The 15,601-nt window shown below is 40.8% G+C and overlaps 1 pseudogene; it reads left to right on the forward strand.

Moving 5' to 3' along the window:
* Positions 1 to 15,601, forward strand: part of LOC102485320 (60S ribosomal protein L7-like) — a 33,348-nt pseudogene that overhangs the window by 16,957 nt on the left and 790 nt on the right.

Consider the following 15,601-nt stretch of genomic DNA (forward strand, 5'->3'; position numbering starts at 1 on the left):
GGGACTTCCAAGATAATCCATGTTAACAATTCCAAGTGTGTCCATCCATAAGTTCACTATACACAGCTTCATATGAAATCCAAGTAGTTCACATGCCATGACCTTCCGAAATGCTTCTTTGACCTTCAGCCTTCAAAATGGCCTAAAGTCACTTCTCATGTACCATAAAAGCATTGGTACCACTCTCTGTCCTTGTACTTAAACATGATACATGACTTTATCTACTTACTTATCTGCTTTGCTCATTAGATGATGTGTTCTTAGAGGACAAAAGCCTTTTATTTATCTAGATAAATGCGTATAGATCCCATAGAAAGTTTAATAAATGTTTCTCAAAATGAATGGAAGTGAAGTCAAAAGGAGACAATAAGTTTAAAGTTAAAGATTTAAGAAATCATGTTCAAAGTAAAACCAGAGGACCAGACAGTGGTGTGACAGTGAATATGACATTCTGTGCAGCAATCTCACATCAGAAGGTTCCTAGTTCAAGTCTGGAGACTACCCTGAGTACACCAGGTAAAATGGGCCTCTCTTTAAGAATAGAATGTCTAGGTGCTATTTTTTCTTAACTGGTTTGACCAGTTTTCTCTCCTCTTCAGTAGAAGAGTGAATGTGATTACCCAAATGAATTTTTAAAAACATATAAAAATTTTTATATCATATATTCTTACATGCATATAGAAAAACAAGCATTTTTATGTTTACCAAATTTTTAAATGGTGATCATTTTACTTCTCTAATAAGAATATTTCACAAAAAAATGCATTTCTCAAAGGCAGTAATTGAGCTGAAATATGGTCATTTTTCTTCTCTTATGGGTAAAGGAGAACCAGGTTACATTAATTTAATAATTATTTTTTCCTGTTTGTTCAATTCTTACTCATGTCTTCTTCTAGATCTATTGTTCCCATTAAATTTTCATAATATCCCATTAACTCAATGATAAAAATTCTGCATGGTATGAGGTTGGAAGAAAAGCATTTCCTTTCATTATGACTATGAGAAATTTTTTAGTTAAAGATTTTTTTTCCTTTTTTCTTGGACCTTTAGTTTGCTTTCTTTTTGGATTTTCATAATTACTCTACCATTATCCACCCCCCACCCCCTTAAGGCTAAATTAAATTGCTTTGAGCTTATCTGTAATCTTTAGCATTTCTTTCAAATTATTGGGTATCTAATTAGAGAAGGTTCTGTCATAAACAATATTTGAAAATTGTACCACTGAACGACTGAATACCTGCTGTTACCTCCTCAATCTTTCTTCTCAGGTTCTCCAGGAACAGCATTAGGTGAGCAGTGAATACTATCGTAGCAAAGATGAAAGCAAAATTCCACGTGTGAGGCCCAAATTGAAATCACAGAAGGCAGGATTCACACTGTTAATTGTTGCTTAGCAATAAAATGTGCAAAACATGCTAATGGAACAGTGACACCAGGCACCAGGGCATCTGTATCCATGCTGGCAGTAAATCAGGGAATTAGAAAGCCAACAGTAACAGCAAGAAGAGGAATTCCTTCCCTTAGGAGCCCAGCAAGGGTTCCTGCCCTTATTCCTACTTGCGGCTCAGTTGAAAAAGGAAAAAAAAATAATCATAATTCCTTCATCCATTAACTACTACTGTTGTGGTACTTGAAGATTGCGAGGAAATAGATACTCAGAGGCTCACATTATCCTAAAGGAGTCCCTGGTGGATTTCCACATGCCTGCAAGAAATAGATAGTGTTTTCTTTTCCTTGTTAAAAAGATTCTCAGTAAGCATAGACATTGGAGTCCCAGTTTATGTTTGCTAAGAGAGCCGAGTGGGCCTTGCAGGTTCTGTCAGAGTCATCTTCGTCACTTGTGTTCTTTGGATGGCAGTTGTGCCTCCGGTTTTAAGGCTAAGTCTCGAGAACCAACACAAAGAACCCCCAGTGCACAGGAATACGCTGGTATGGGATCTTAACCCGAGAATCAACTCCAGCTTTTACTTTTTGTGCTCTATTTTGGTTTCAGTGTACCTTCATTTTTTTCTGAGAGGAATTCCAAGATAAAATGTTCCAAGTAGATTATCCAAAACACTGAGTTTACCTCTATTTCCAGCTTTTCTCATTACATTTAAATGAAGAGTATGATGGCCAGGCAGGAGATGTTTGGGGATTAAATAAATAGAAAATAGCTTCGCATTAAATCAATTGTAAGAAAAAAAGCATTCCAAACAAAATCAAAGATAACAAGTCCTGGGCTGGCCCTGTAGCCCAGTTAAGGGAGCCAGATCCCACGTGGATAACCACATGGATAATTCTTGACCTGGCAGCTGGAGAAAAAAATAAAAAGATAGCAAGAGATAAAGATCCCTATGTACTACCGGGTCATTGTCAAACAATGGAATATGGGCAAGTCAAGCCACATTTGTCTTCCCTTACTAACTTTCTCAGAAAGCCTTGTGGAGCATATTCAAGAGGTCTTCCAAAAGTTCATGGAAAAATGGAATTAAAATATAAGTTCTTTGGGGTACCAAAATATTGGAATCCATGCACAGTTTTTCATAACACACATTCTCTATGAACTTTTTGAAGACCCTCTCATCATATTTGTGTCCTGCTGTTTGCCAAGTGCTTTGGGCTATGCAAGCATTTGACACATGGTCCTTGACTTGTTAGAAATATAGAAATGATGCCGATGGAAAAGCCAACTTTATAGAAATAATAACTAATGTGGTTTATTATTAAGCATATAATTGAGTGATGTATCCAGAAAAAGATAAGCATGTTTCTTGGAGTCCTGAGATATGGCAGTTTCTTTTATAGTTTGAGAGCAAGAGAGTTGTCAATCAGCATAAAGAGTCCCTTACATTGGCCTGACCCCAAAAGGCAAGACATCTGGAAGCAGAGGCTTGTAGGTTATAGATGAGTTTGAAATACTTAGGTTGGTGATTGGAAAAGAAAGTTTGTGTCTCAGGAATAGATCAGCAAAAGAATGTCTGTGATTTATTTTAACAGAGATAAGAAGGCTTACTCCACATTCATGTTTGTAGGCATGACTCCCCTCCACCTTCTGCCCAGGTCCTCTGGAAAGGATTTTGGAAACAGGAAAAAGTAGTGAGAATTCTGTCCTCAAAGATAATCTGCATGGGCCAAACAAGCAGAAAATAAAGATTGCCTGGGAAAAGTGATGAGGGAACATGCTGAAGTGGTGGTAATGTTCTATGACATTTCCTATGAAGGAAACTTCCAAATGAATTTCATGGAAAAATGGAATGAAAGTATAAGCTTATTTTGTGTAAAAATTTTTGAAATTCATGTATAGCTTTTTTCATAATGTGTACTGTCCATGAAGTTTTTGAAGACCCTTTACTACACATTAATAACAGTTTATATGGCATACAGGCCTGCACTTGTCCAAACTCAAAAAATATATACTTCAGATATGTGCATTTCTCCTATATCAAAAGAAAAACAACCTTTAATAAATAGCACAGACTATATACAGAGAAATACTCTGTGTGCAGTTTACTTTGGAATGTGTCAAAAAATAAGATGAAGAATGAAAAAAAGACATACAGCTGGATAGATCTACATTAAAGGCCAATGCAATGGGCCAGCATGTAGCATGTTGGTTAAAGCACTGGACTCCCCCCTGGCCGACCATGGTTTAGGCCTCAGACCTTGTGGCTTAACAATCACACCAGGCACATGTGTGTGTGCCCCAAATCCCTGGAGGATAATGGAAGAGAAAGGAATGCAGCATGGCCATCTCTTTGAAGGGAAGTGGTGATTTCTCACTTTCCCTCTCTGTCTCTCTCTGGCAAGTACGTTTGCCCTGAATATGGCAAAAACCTTTAGAAAAAAAAAAAAAGGAATCAACAGTTAGCATAATAGCTATGTTGCTGGACTCCCACATAGTCGACCACGGTTCGAGTCCTGGACCCAGCAGCTTAAAACTCATGCCGGGCATGTGTGCGTGTGTGCCCAAGATCCGAGAGGAGAATGGAGGAGAAGGGATTGTGGCGTGACCATTCCCCCCGGGGGGTGATTTCTCGCTTTCTGTCTCTCTGTCTCTGTCTTTCTGGCGAGTACACACACTCTATAGCAAAAACCTCTCAGGAAAATAAAAAATGTGTGTGTGTGTGTGCCCAAGATCCCAAGAGGAGAAAAGAGAAGAAGGGATTGCTGCATGGCCATCCCCCAGGGGGGTGATTTCTCGCTTTCTGTCTGTCTCTCTCTCTCTCTCTCTCTCTCTCTTTCTGGCGAGCACACACACCCTATAGCAAAAACCTCTCAAAAAAAAAAAAAAGAAAGAAAGAAAAAAAATTAGCTGGTTTTATAACAAAATTATGGAAATTTTAGTAAAATTGAGTTGCAAAAATTCACTGGTAGGAAAAAAATCTTCACAGTAATTGCTGAAGACCTTCTGTAGAGGGCATTGTTTTGTTTTGTTTTGTTTTGTTTTAATGTGCTCTATGGTGCATGTACTCAAGCGATTGGGGTGGTGGTGAGAAAGCACTCCCCAGAGGAATGGTCCCTTCTTGTCCATTCTCCTCTCAGGATTTTGGACACACACTCATGCACACCTGGCATGTTTTCAGACAGCTCCAGGACTCGAACCATCCAATCGGTCAAGTGGGATCTAGCCATATTAACCACACCACCAGCTGACCCAAGTACAACTTTTTTAAATCACAGACATGCATATAATATACAGTCTTTTCAATTATACTAGAGCTGTCTACTCTATGATTGTTTTTCTTGAAAGGTACAATAAAAATACTTTTTAAAAGTTACAGTGATCATGAAATAAAAAGATAATTAAAAGAATATTAATATAATTCTAAAGGGGAGTAATAGGTTGTTTTAGATCTAAAAAATTTCTATATGGAGAGGGTCTATAAGAAACCAGAAAAGGCTCTTCACAATCTAAATGACGTATAGCAATTTAATGTATGAATAATAATAAAAAGCATACATAAATTTAAAAAAATTTTAAAAGAAACCAAAAAAAGGAATGGAGAGATTTTATTCCAATTGCATTAACACCTGCTATTTCTAATGTCAGACATTATGACTTTGAACTATGTTTTTAATGCTTTTTGCCTAAAATTTATTGCCTCAGTGTTTCAACATTTAGTTCTTGATCTGTACCATACTCAACTGAAAAATTAAATTATTTTGCCCAACCTATACCAACTCGATCAAAATCTGAGAAGTGTAATTTTTTCTTTTTCTTTTTTTTAATCTTCATAAACAATTGAACCAGAATTGAGAAAAATGGAGTGAAACCTGGCATTATTCAATAGTGAATACGCTCTAAAGCAATGGGCACATGATAGAGATTCACCGGCCTCCTCCCCACTAACTTGCGCCAACTTCTGAGCAGCTCCCGCTGCGTGTTCCCTCGTCACTCTTCTCCCTCTTCTCTAGCACATTTCTTAGCGGTCTCCTGTGTGCTAGGCACAAGCTCCTTAAGTGCAGGCTCATTTTCCAGCTGATTTATAGGGCAGGGCTGATGGTTACATTAGAGGGTGGTATGGGATCACTTACAGTGTTATTTCTGCAGCTCTCAGCCAGGGCTGGAATAATGGGATATGCAGAACTTGCTGAGTACAGGCATCCCCAAAGAGGAAGGGACCTAGACTCTGATCATTGCTTTTATTCATTTAGAAATAAATATTTTTATGCATCTACATGACAAAGGTCAAGTCTCCTCCCTTTTTGTATTCCTTCGAGACTATCCCTCCAAAATTTCCCAGGGAGACATGCACATTGCAGACTCACATATATGATTTAAAAGGCATAGAGTCCCTAATCTTTTATATAGATAAAAATTAACTAAGATGTAAGTTTAAGAGCAGTCTTAAAGAGGAAAAGGAAAAATAGCAGCCAGGAGTAGGGATAGATATAAAGCCACCCCCCAAAACTGTAAAACATCTCTGATCTATCGGTGGAGAGCAATGACTCTTTATTCTCTCTCTACTGAACAATCCACAAGCCTAGTTCCCAAAGCTGCTGTTAGGAGTGGGCCTCCTCACCCTGGGAACCTGGAACTACTATCCTCATTTGTCAAACTGTGTCCCAAAACCATGATCCAGAGAATACCTGTTTCTAAGACCACTAGTCACAGTAAAATGAGTTTTGGAAATGCTACAAATGATACATCTCATTTGGGTTCATCACAATGCTGCTCATCAAATTAATGACCAAGAAATTCTATCCTAATAAACCCATTTAACTTTCCTTAACACATATCTGAAATTTATTTGACTACTAACTCCTTTTCGCACGTAACATATAAATTAAATATCCAGAAGAACAATATGGTACTGCTCCCCCAGGGATGACTTTTCCTCTGTTTTTTTTCTTGTCTACCCAAGACACCTTAGCACCTTATACCACCTTCTGGCTATCCAAAGTCCCAACTGAGGTGTTAAAACTAAACCCAAGGCCTAACTATATAACTTAGAGGGTCACCCAAACGTAAAGTGAAAGTGCAGGGTCCTTGTTCAAATATTATTAAAAATCCCAAGATGGCAGCAGCAGAGAATAAAACCAGGCATGGGATCATTCTGAGCTTAGTGAGTCCTGGGTGAGGCACGGGCTGAACACTGATGAGGCTAGCCCTGTCCATATCTGCTTTCTCTCCATCATCATCTCAGCCACCCATTAAAAAAGGAAAATAGTCTAATTAAATTAATCATGCAAGTTGAGTAAGTAAATTATACCAATAGAGAAAAGACCTGAAGAGTTTCACTTAACAATGTGCAAAACAAACAAAAAGTCTGCTTAAATAATGGACTAATTTTTAAATGTAGAGGGTATGTCTAAAGGAAAGTTGTAAATGGTGAAGTATTTTTAAATCATTTCATGGAAAAAAGGATGCATTTAGTCTAAAATGTGTCTAGGTCAAAGAAGAGAAGTTTTGGAAGTCCCAAAGTACAATGTGGTACCTATCAGCCATGAAGTCTTTTTGGAAACAGGACTTAAGCTACTTTATAAGGTCTGCATAGGATTTATTAGTGACTATAAGCTGGATAAGGATACGGTAAGCAAGGGACCAACATGTGTCAAGCACCAGGGCATCTTCTTGGTGGAACCCTCTTGACAAATACAAGGACAAAAACACATCTATTTCTCATATGCACTAGAGAGAGCTATATTATGTTCAGATTGCTAAAAAGAAAGGAAAAAGAAAAAAATTAAAGGCAGCCAGAGAGGAATCATATGCATTGTATACAAAAGAACAAAGATAAGGGTTATAGCCAACTTTTTGTCAGAAACTATCCAAACCAGAAGACAATTGAATGCCATCTTTAAATGCTAGAAGATAAAAAATGTCAACTAGAATTCTATACCCAGAAAAGGTATTTTTTGATAACAAAGGAGAAATAAAGACTTTCTCAGATCAAAACTTAAAGAAACCACTGCCTTTATACCTACTGTATAAGTAGTAATAAAGTTCTTTAAGGGGACCAGCAGTTACTGTAATAGCTATGTCACTGGACTCCCATGTAGTCGACCGCGTTTCAAGTCCAGGACCCAGTGGCTTAAACTCACACTGGGCACATGCGCGTGCATGCCCAAGATCCCGAGAGGAGAATGGAGAAGAGCTTGTGGCATGGCCTTCCTCTCCCTCTCCCGGGGGGGTGATTTCTCGCTTTCTATCTCTCTGTCTGTCTTTCTTTTTTATTTTTTGAGAGGTTTTGCTATAGGGTGCATGCGCTCGCCAGACAGACAGACAGAGTCAGAGAGACAGAAAGCAAGAAATCGCCCCCCAGAGAGGATGGCCATGCAGCAATCCCTTCTCCTCCATTCTCCTCTTGGGATCTTGGGCACGCATGCACACGCGCCCAGCCTGAGTTTTAAGCCACCAGGTCTGGGATGCAAACCGCGGTCGACTACGTGGGAGTCCAGTGACATAGCCATTACGCTAACTGCTGGTCCATCTCTCTATCTTTCTGGTGAGTGCACGCGCCCTATAGCAAAAAACTCTCCAAAAAAAAGGAAAAAAATTAAATAAAATAAAATAAAGTTCTTTAAGAAGAACAAAGAAGGTATCTGTCTCATTCTGGCCAGGCTGCCACATCAAAATACCATAAACTTAGTGTCATGAACAACAATATTTATTATTCTCTCACGATTCTGGAGCAGGCCCTCTTCCTGGCCACTTTCTCACTGTGTCCTCACGTGATGGAAAGAGAATAGCAAGATCTCTGGTGTCTCTTCTTATACAGGTAGTAATCTCATCAGCCCAGGGCTATGCTCTCATGACCTAATTACCTCCTAAAAGACCCATCTCCTAAAAGAGCCATCTCCAAACACAATCATTGGTGGTTAGTATTCCAACATATTACCTTGGGGGGGACATTCAGTCCATAGTAATATCAGACTAAAATGTGGCTCTACACCAAAGAAGAAGGAGGAGGAGAAGATTAGGGAACCAGCGTAATGGCTATGTCACTGGACTCCCACATAGGCGACCACGGTTCATGTCCCGGACCCGGTGGCTTAAAACTCACGCCGGGCGCGTGTGTGTGCGTGCCCAAGATCCCGAGAAGAGAATGGAGGAGAAGGGATTGCGGCATGGCCATCCCCCCTGGGGGGTGATTTCTCACTTTCTGTTTCTATGTCTCTCTCTGTCTGTCTGACGAGCACACGTGCCCTATAGCAAAAACCTCTCCAAAAAAATGATTATGATCACTGGACATGAAAGATCTGATAGAATAGGAACATTACTTTTTTTTTTTCCACTGCTAGATCTCCCACATTTGGGGAATATCTGGGGTACACTCAATTAATATTTCTAAAGGAGTGAATAATGCCAGAACAAGTGAAAATATGAATAATGACTTGATGTATATTTTAAAGAAACTAAATGATGATCCATACATAATGGTACCATTTTAAGCTAATTTGCATGATCAGTTTTATACTGGATCTCAAAAAAATTAATTTCAAATCCCAAGTTTTTTGTTTCAGATCTGTAGAATTCCATTCTTTCATTGCCATTCTTTTCTAGTAAGACAATCTGTCTCATTATAATGGTTTTAGCAATTCTGCTAAATACAAGCAGAGTTTCGTTTAAAACCAAAGATGAGCATAAGATTTAAGAATAATCATGCAAATCCACTCTATAAAAAAATGCCAAAATCCAGCCATGGTGGTACATAGAACCACCACGTGGAGGGCTAGAAGCCACACATGAGGCCCAAGTTCAGATCCAGGCCAATCTGAACACGCTGGGTCCAGCTGTGCACACCTGTAATTCTAGCTAATTAGGAGGCTTGGGCAGCAAAATCGCAACATGGTGAGACCCTGTCAAAAATACCTATCTTTGTGTCTCTCCCCTTAGCTTCCCTTTCTCCCTGACTCCCCTTCATAAAAAGCAAAAGAAAATGCTAAAAGAAGTACAGCTAAAAAAAAAATAAATCAAGTCATCTGTAAGTTTGAATCACATAAACGTAAAAATAAAATTTAATTTTAAAAAAGCAAGAGAAAAAAAGGAGGCCCACTTGTGGTAACACATGCTGAATGTTGCTACATTTGGGATAAGTCTACATGGGAGGCTCAGGTTCAAGTCCTGGCCTGCTGCAAAAAGCCAGGTGCTGTGGCACATGCCTGAAGTCCTAGCTACTTGGGAGGCTGAAACAGAAAGATTGCAACATGGCAAGACCTTGTCTAGGAAAAAAATCAAACTAAAATATAAAAACACCGTACAAAAGCACATACACACATGCACATAAACACAAAATAAAGAGAATATTTAAGGATGTGGCAAGACCTTTGGTGCTGAGCTGTGCTGTTAGCATTACGTGACTGATGGCATCCAGAATCCCTAGTTTGAATTCAGAGAGTGCCAACGTAGAAGACTATATACTTTTATTTTCACTGAGAGTCATGTATCTCCAAACTCGACAAGAAGGTCATTCTTCTAAACCCCCAACCAAAAACCTTCATGGAAAGGGCGTGTTGAAGCCATACCATATGGGAAAGAAGCATACAAAGGCCCGCACTATGGAAATTATGGAGCCAGAACTTTACCTCAGCTCTTTACCATGTAACATCAACAAATCACTTAACATCTCTGATTTCTCATCTATAAAAAGGAAATAAGAGAATCACCTAGCAGAACTGAGAAAGGAGAAAAAAACATGGAATAGCCACAAGATAAATGTGACCAATTTTTTGTGCCAGGAGCCACTATGTCTTATCACATCTAATCCTCACATCCACACTGAGAAAAGTGCCATTTCACTGGTTTTTACATTTTAGAAAGTAGACTCATACCAGTTAGTCATGCCACACAACATATAAGATAGTGACCCCAGATTTGAAGTCTGGTGGTTGATTCCAAAGCCCATGTTCAGTTTACTGTGCCAAATGCAAACCACATAGGAATAGAAAAGACAGTGATCAGGGGGCCTCTGCACCAACCTAAAGCCAAAATGGCCCTGCAGCTAATGGCTCAAAGGGCACCATTGATCTTACCCTGTATTTTCAGGACTTCATTTACGTCTTCTTAATAAATGATAGAATAACTTGAAGTGACATTTTCATTATACCTCAAACCGTAATGCCAAAGGACTGCTAGTGACATGTCAATTACTACGCTGTTATAGCTATAAGTCTTTTTTCAATCTATCTTTTTCCATTACTAGTACCGACATCACTACCAGCATAACCACGATTAAGGAATGTCAATGATGAGCTTAGAAATCTTTGCTATCAAGTTAGTCATACTTTGCTTTTAAAGAGAATTACAGAGGCTAGAGTTCTGGCCTCAAAGAGCCATCAACCAAGAATTACGAAGTACATTTCAATTCCGTATTTCAGTAGAATGTTAATGTGAACACCGTCATTTCGCAGATGAGAGAACTCAGACTCAGTGATTCTAAGCGTTTCTGAAAACCTCTTGCCTACAGTTCCCTGAGACTCACATCAAAATCATTAGCCAGGCTAGTGCGAACCATCCTAATTACAGTGGTAAGTAGATGAGGGAGAGAAGAACTTCTAACAAAAATGGGTCACAAACTATCTAGGCTTGTTTTAATCAGTTATGTAAATTGGCTTCAGACCCACAAACCAAGCCCACAGGGAGAAAAAGAAATCAGGCTAGTGATAAATGGTATACACAGAAATATTTTAATTTAAAGTACATTTGAAAAGCACATGACTCTGTACATACCAACTCTTAGTTACATACAGTAGAAACCAAATAACTGTTGAAGAAGGGGAGGGAGGGAGGGAGGAAGGAAGGAGAAAGGGAGAGAGGAGGCCACATTTCCAAGGCTGTCAATGCTAACTGATAGCCAGGGCATCATTTCAAATCCTAAGAAGGGTAAAAAGGTGAAAATTGCTAATGCCAATGTTGTAGGGTAGGGTTTTTTTTTAAGTTTATTTATCTCTTTCACCAGAGAAAGAGAGGTGGAGAGAAAAAAGACAAGGACCCCTGACAAGGAAGGAGAAAGGGAGAGAGGAGGCCACATTTCCAAGGCTGTCAATGCTAACTGATAGCCAGGGCATCATTTCAAATCCTAAGAAGGGTAAAAAGAAATGGTGAAAATTGCTAATGCCAATGTTGTAGGGTTTAATTTTTTTTTAAGTTTATTTATCTCTTTCACCAGAGAAAGAGAGGTGGAGAGAAAAAAGACAAGGACCCCTGACAGAGTCCCACCATGCCAGGATCCTCCCCAGAGCCCTACAGCCCGGTGAGTTCAGGTTGTCCTGGGATCTGAACCACAGGTCCTCATATATAGCCCCAGACTCTCACAGCAGTGCCCCACCACCCACACCACTGTGGTTGGGCCAAGGTTTAATCATTATTAACTAACCTGCAATCCTGATACATAGTGTGGATTAAATTTGTCACCAAATGTAAATTCAAAATGTGCTCAAAAAAATTTAAGATTTCGGGAACCAGCAGTTAGCGTAATGGCTATGTTGCTGGACTCCCACGTAGTCGACCGCGGTTCGTGTCCCGGACCTGGTGGCTTAAAACTCACGCCGGGCGCATGTGCGTGCGTGCCCAAGATCCCGAGAGGAGAATGGAGGAGAAGGGATTGCGGCGTGACCATCCCCCCTGGGGGGTGATTTCTCGCTTTCTGTCTCTATGTCTCTCTCTGTCTGTCTGGCGAGTGCACGCGCCCTACAGTGAAAATCTCTCAAAAAAAAAAAATTTAAGATTTCAAAGCATAATATAATCTTTTTCTGTCTCATAAAATGGTTTGTTCCACATTCTCTTTAAAAAGCAATTATACAGGGGCCAGTAGGTGGTATGCTGGTTAAGATGCTAGACTCCCACATAGCTGACCATGGTTCAATTCCCAGACCTGGCAGCTTTCTTTCTCACTTTCCCTTTTTCTTTCTCTCTGCTCAAACTAAGTAATAATAATAATAAATAAAATAAAATAAATAATTATTTTTTAAAAAGCAATGTTATAAATCTAGTTGAGTTTAACCCAAAATAATGGGAGAAATAATATCTGCCCTACCTATAACAATGTGGCTACTATAAGGAGGCAATGACTTTTACACACACACACACAATCACCCCCCGGGGGGATGGTCACGCCGCAATCCCTTCTCCTCCATTCTCCTCTCGGGATCTTGGGCACGCACGCACACGCGCCTGGCGTGAGATTTAAGCCACCGGGTCCGAGACGTGAACCGCGGTCGACTACGTGGGAGTCCAGCGACATAGCCATTACGCTAACTGCTGGTTCCCTCACACACACTTCTTTTTGAAGACACTGGTTAACTGTAAAGTACTAAGTATGAAAGTTGAACATCAGGAAGTCACTAGTGGCCTAGCCTGGGGTTGTACACTGTACAACTTTGAAGTGGTTTACAGTATTGTCATTATTACATTATTATGAAATATTATTCAGGCCACCAGGTGGCGTGGTAGTTAGGCGCTGGATGCCACATGGCTGACATGTGGTTCAAGTGTCAAACCTGGCAGCTTAAAAATCACTACAAGCACATGTCATGCAAGCCCAAAATCAAGAGAGGAGAATGGAGAGGGAGAAATTATGGCATGCCCATCCCCCCAGAAGGTGATTTCTCACTTTCCCTCTCTCCCTGTCTCTCTCTGGAAAGCACACACGTCCTACAGCAAAAACATGGTTTTTTCCATCAATAAATCCCCAGGCACTCCATGAAGAGACTAGGTTCACTCAAAGAACACAGACAGTACTTACTAGACTAGCACAGGGCAAAGCTATTTGTTGAGAAGTAACTTTTCTGAGCAGCAAAGTCCTTACCACACATATAAAGCGCTTGATTAAGCTTTTCCTGACTACACTCGAGCTCTCTTTCTGCAAACATCTCACCCACAGGCAGCATATAAGAACAAGGAAAGCAGCTACAAGCGCTGTGTATTAACACTAACTATATAACAAGCAATAACACGCTAATCATCACGCATTCGTTACCTCACGTAATCCCCACCACAAACTTATGAAATAAGTAGTGTCGTTACCCCCATTTTACACATGAGAAAACTGATGCTCTGATACATCAAGACATTTGCTCAAAAGCAAACAAATGGTAAGTAATGGAAATGACCTTTCAACCAGATTTCTCTAACAGGCATGCCTGTGCTCTTAACCACAAATGAGACTAATGTCTGCATCTACCCTTCATGTTGGAGAAAGAAATATAACCCAAATGAGACTAATAAAAGAGTAGTTAAAAGGATGGCTGGCCATCGAGGGTACCCTTTCATTTGAAAAGCCCAGGGCATTATGTCTGCCTTTGGTAAGAGGGAACTCCATGGGACCTGCATGTCCACAGATCCTATTAAGTGTGCACTCACAGGAAAGCACCAGCATCTGCAGGCCTCGTTGACAGTATATTTATCATGGTTTTGAGGTTTAGACCTACACAACTCCCTCTGATTTAATAGGTTTCTGCTTTTAGCCGATTGCTAATGAAGCAAGATTTTCCCCCATTCCACTCAGGAGAGAAAAATCCCAGCAGAATAGACTCCTACTGAGCTTCTGGTAGCACATCCTTGTAAATGAAAAGCTAGCCTTTGAATGGTCTGGTAGAGAGACTCGGGGCAGTCCTTGCTCTGGAGTATCTCCCTGACTATATCCACTGGAGCCCAAAATACGAAAGTCTTCATAACCACCAAAGAGAAAGCCTGAGCCCTGCTGGTTCCTGCAGAGTTCTGGATTTGGCCTCCCGCCACTAGATTCACAACACCTGCCAGAGTCTCTACTATCCAACCAAATGCCAAGCCCAGCTCCTTGGGCAGCCCGAGTCTGTTACTGCCAGCCAAGACCTGGCAGGACTTGCTCCACATTATGTGTGCTCACTACCAAGTCTTCAATCCCATGCTTTCTCCATTGGCTCACCTTCCACCGTCCAAATGCTGTGGCACCATGAGTTTGATTTCAACATGAGGATACTTCTAAGAGTAAAAAGAATGTTATTTTAATATCTGAGACAGGGACCAGCAGTTAGCATAATGGCTATGCCGCTGGACTCCCATGTAGTCGACCGCGGTTCGCGTCCCGAACTCAGTGGCTTAAAACTCACGCCAGGCGCATGTGCATGTGTGCCCAAGATCCCAAGAGGAGTGTGAAGGAGAAGGGATTGTGGCATGGCCATGCCCCCTGGGGGGAGTGATTTATCGCTTTCTGTCTCTCTGTCTCTCTCTCTCTGTCTGGTGAGCGCACGCACCCTATAGCAAAAACCTCTCCAGAAAAAAATAAAATAAAATAATATCTGAGACAATTGGCATAAATCTGTAAACCAAGATTCAGTAACTCCATCAAATACCCACAGGTCTCTGTTTTCCAGCTAGAACCATGGAGGGCATTCAAGAGAAGAAAAAGAAGGTTCCTGCTGTGGCAGAAACCAAGAAAAAGGCTCCTGCTCTGGTGGAAGGCTCTAAGAAAAAGGTTCCTGCTATGCCAGAAACCCTTAAGAATATGCGAAGGAATTTTGTGGAGCTGAAGATCAAGAACCTAAGAAAGAAGTTAGCTCAAAGGATGCTTCAAAAGGCAAGGAGGGGGACCAGCAGTTGGCATCATGGCTATGTTCCTGGACTCCCATGTAGTCGACCGCGGTTCATGTCCTGGACCCAGTGGCTTAAAACTCATGCCAGGCACATGTGCGTGCGTGCCCAAGATCCCAAGAAGAGAGTGGAGAAGAAGGGATTGCAGTGTGGCTATTCCCCCTGGGGGGTGATTTCTCGCTTTCTGTCTCTGTCTGGCGAGCGCACTCGCCTTATAACAAAAACCTCTCCAAAAAAAAAGAAGGCAAGGAGGAAGCTTCTCTATGAGAAAGCTAAGCACTATCATAAGGAATGCAGCAGATGTACGGAACTGAGATTCACATCACTAGGAAGGCAAGGAAAGCTGAAAACTTCTGTGTACCTGCACAACACAAATTGGCATTTGTCATCAAGATCAGAGATATTGGGGGACCAGCAGTTAGCATAATGGCTATGCCGCTGAACTCCCACGTAGTCGACCGCGATTCAAGGCCCGGACCTGGTGGCTTAAACTCACACCTGGCGCGTGTGCGGGCATGCCGAAGATCCTGAGAGGAGAATGGAGGAGAAGGGATTGTAGCGTGGCCATCCCCCCTGGGGGGTGATTTCTCGCTTTCTGTCTCTCTG

This window comes from Tupaia chinensis, unplaced genomic scaffold (assembly GCF_000334495.1).
Source record: "Tupaia chinensis unplaced genomic scaffold, TupChi_1.0 Scaffold144624_1, whole genome shotgun sequence".
Classification (NCBI taxonomy): domain Eukaryota; kingdom Metazoa; phylum Chordata; class Mammalia; order Scandentia; family Tupaiidae; genus Tupaia; species Tupaia belangeri.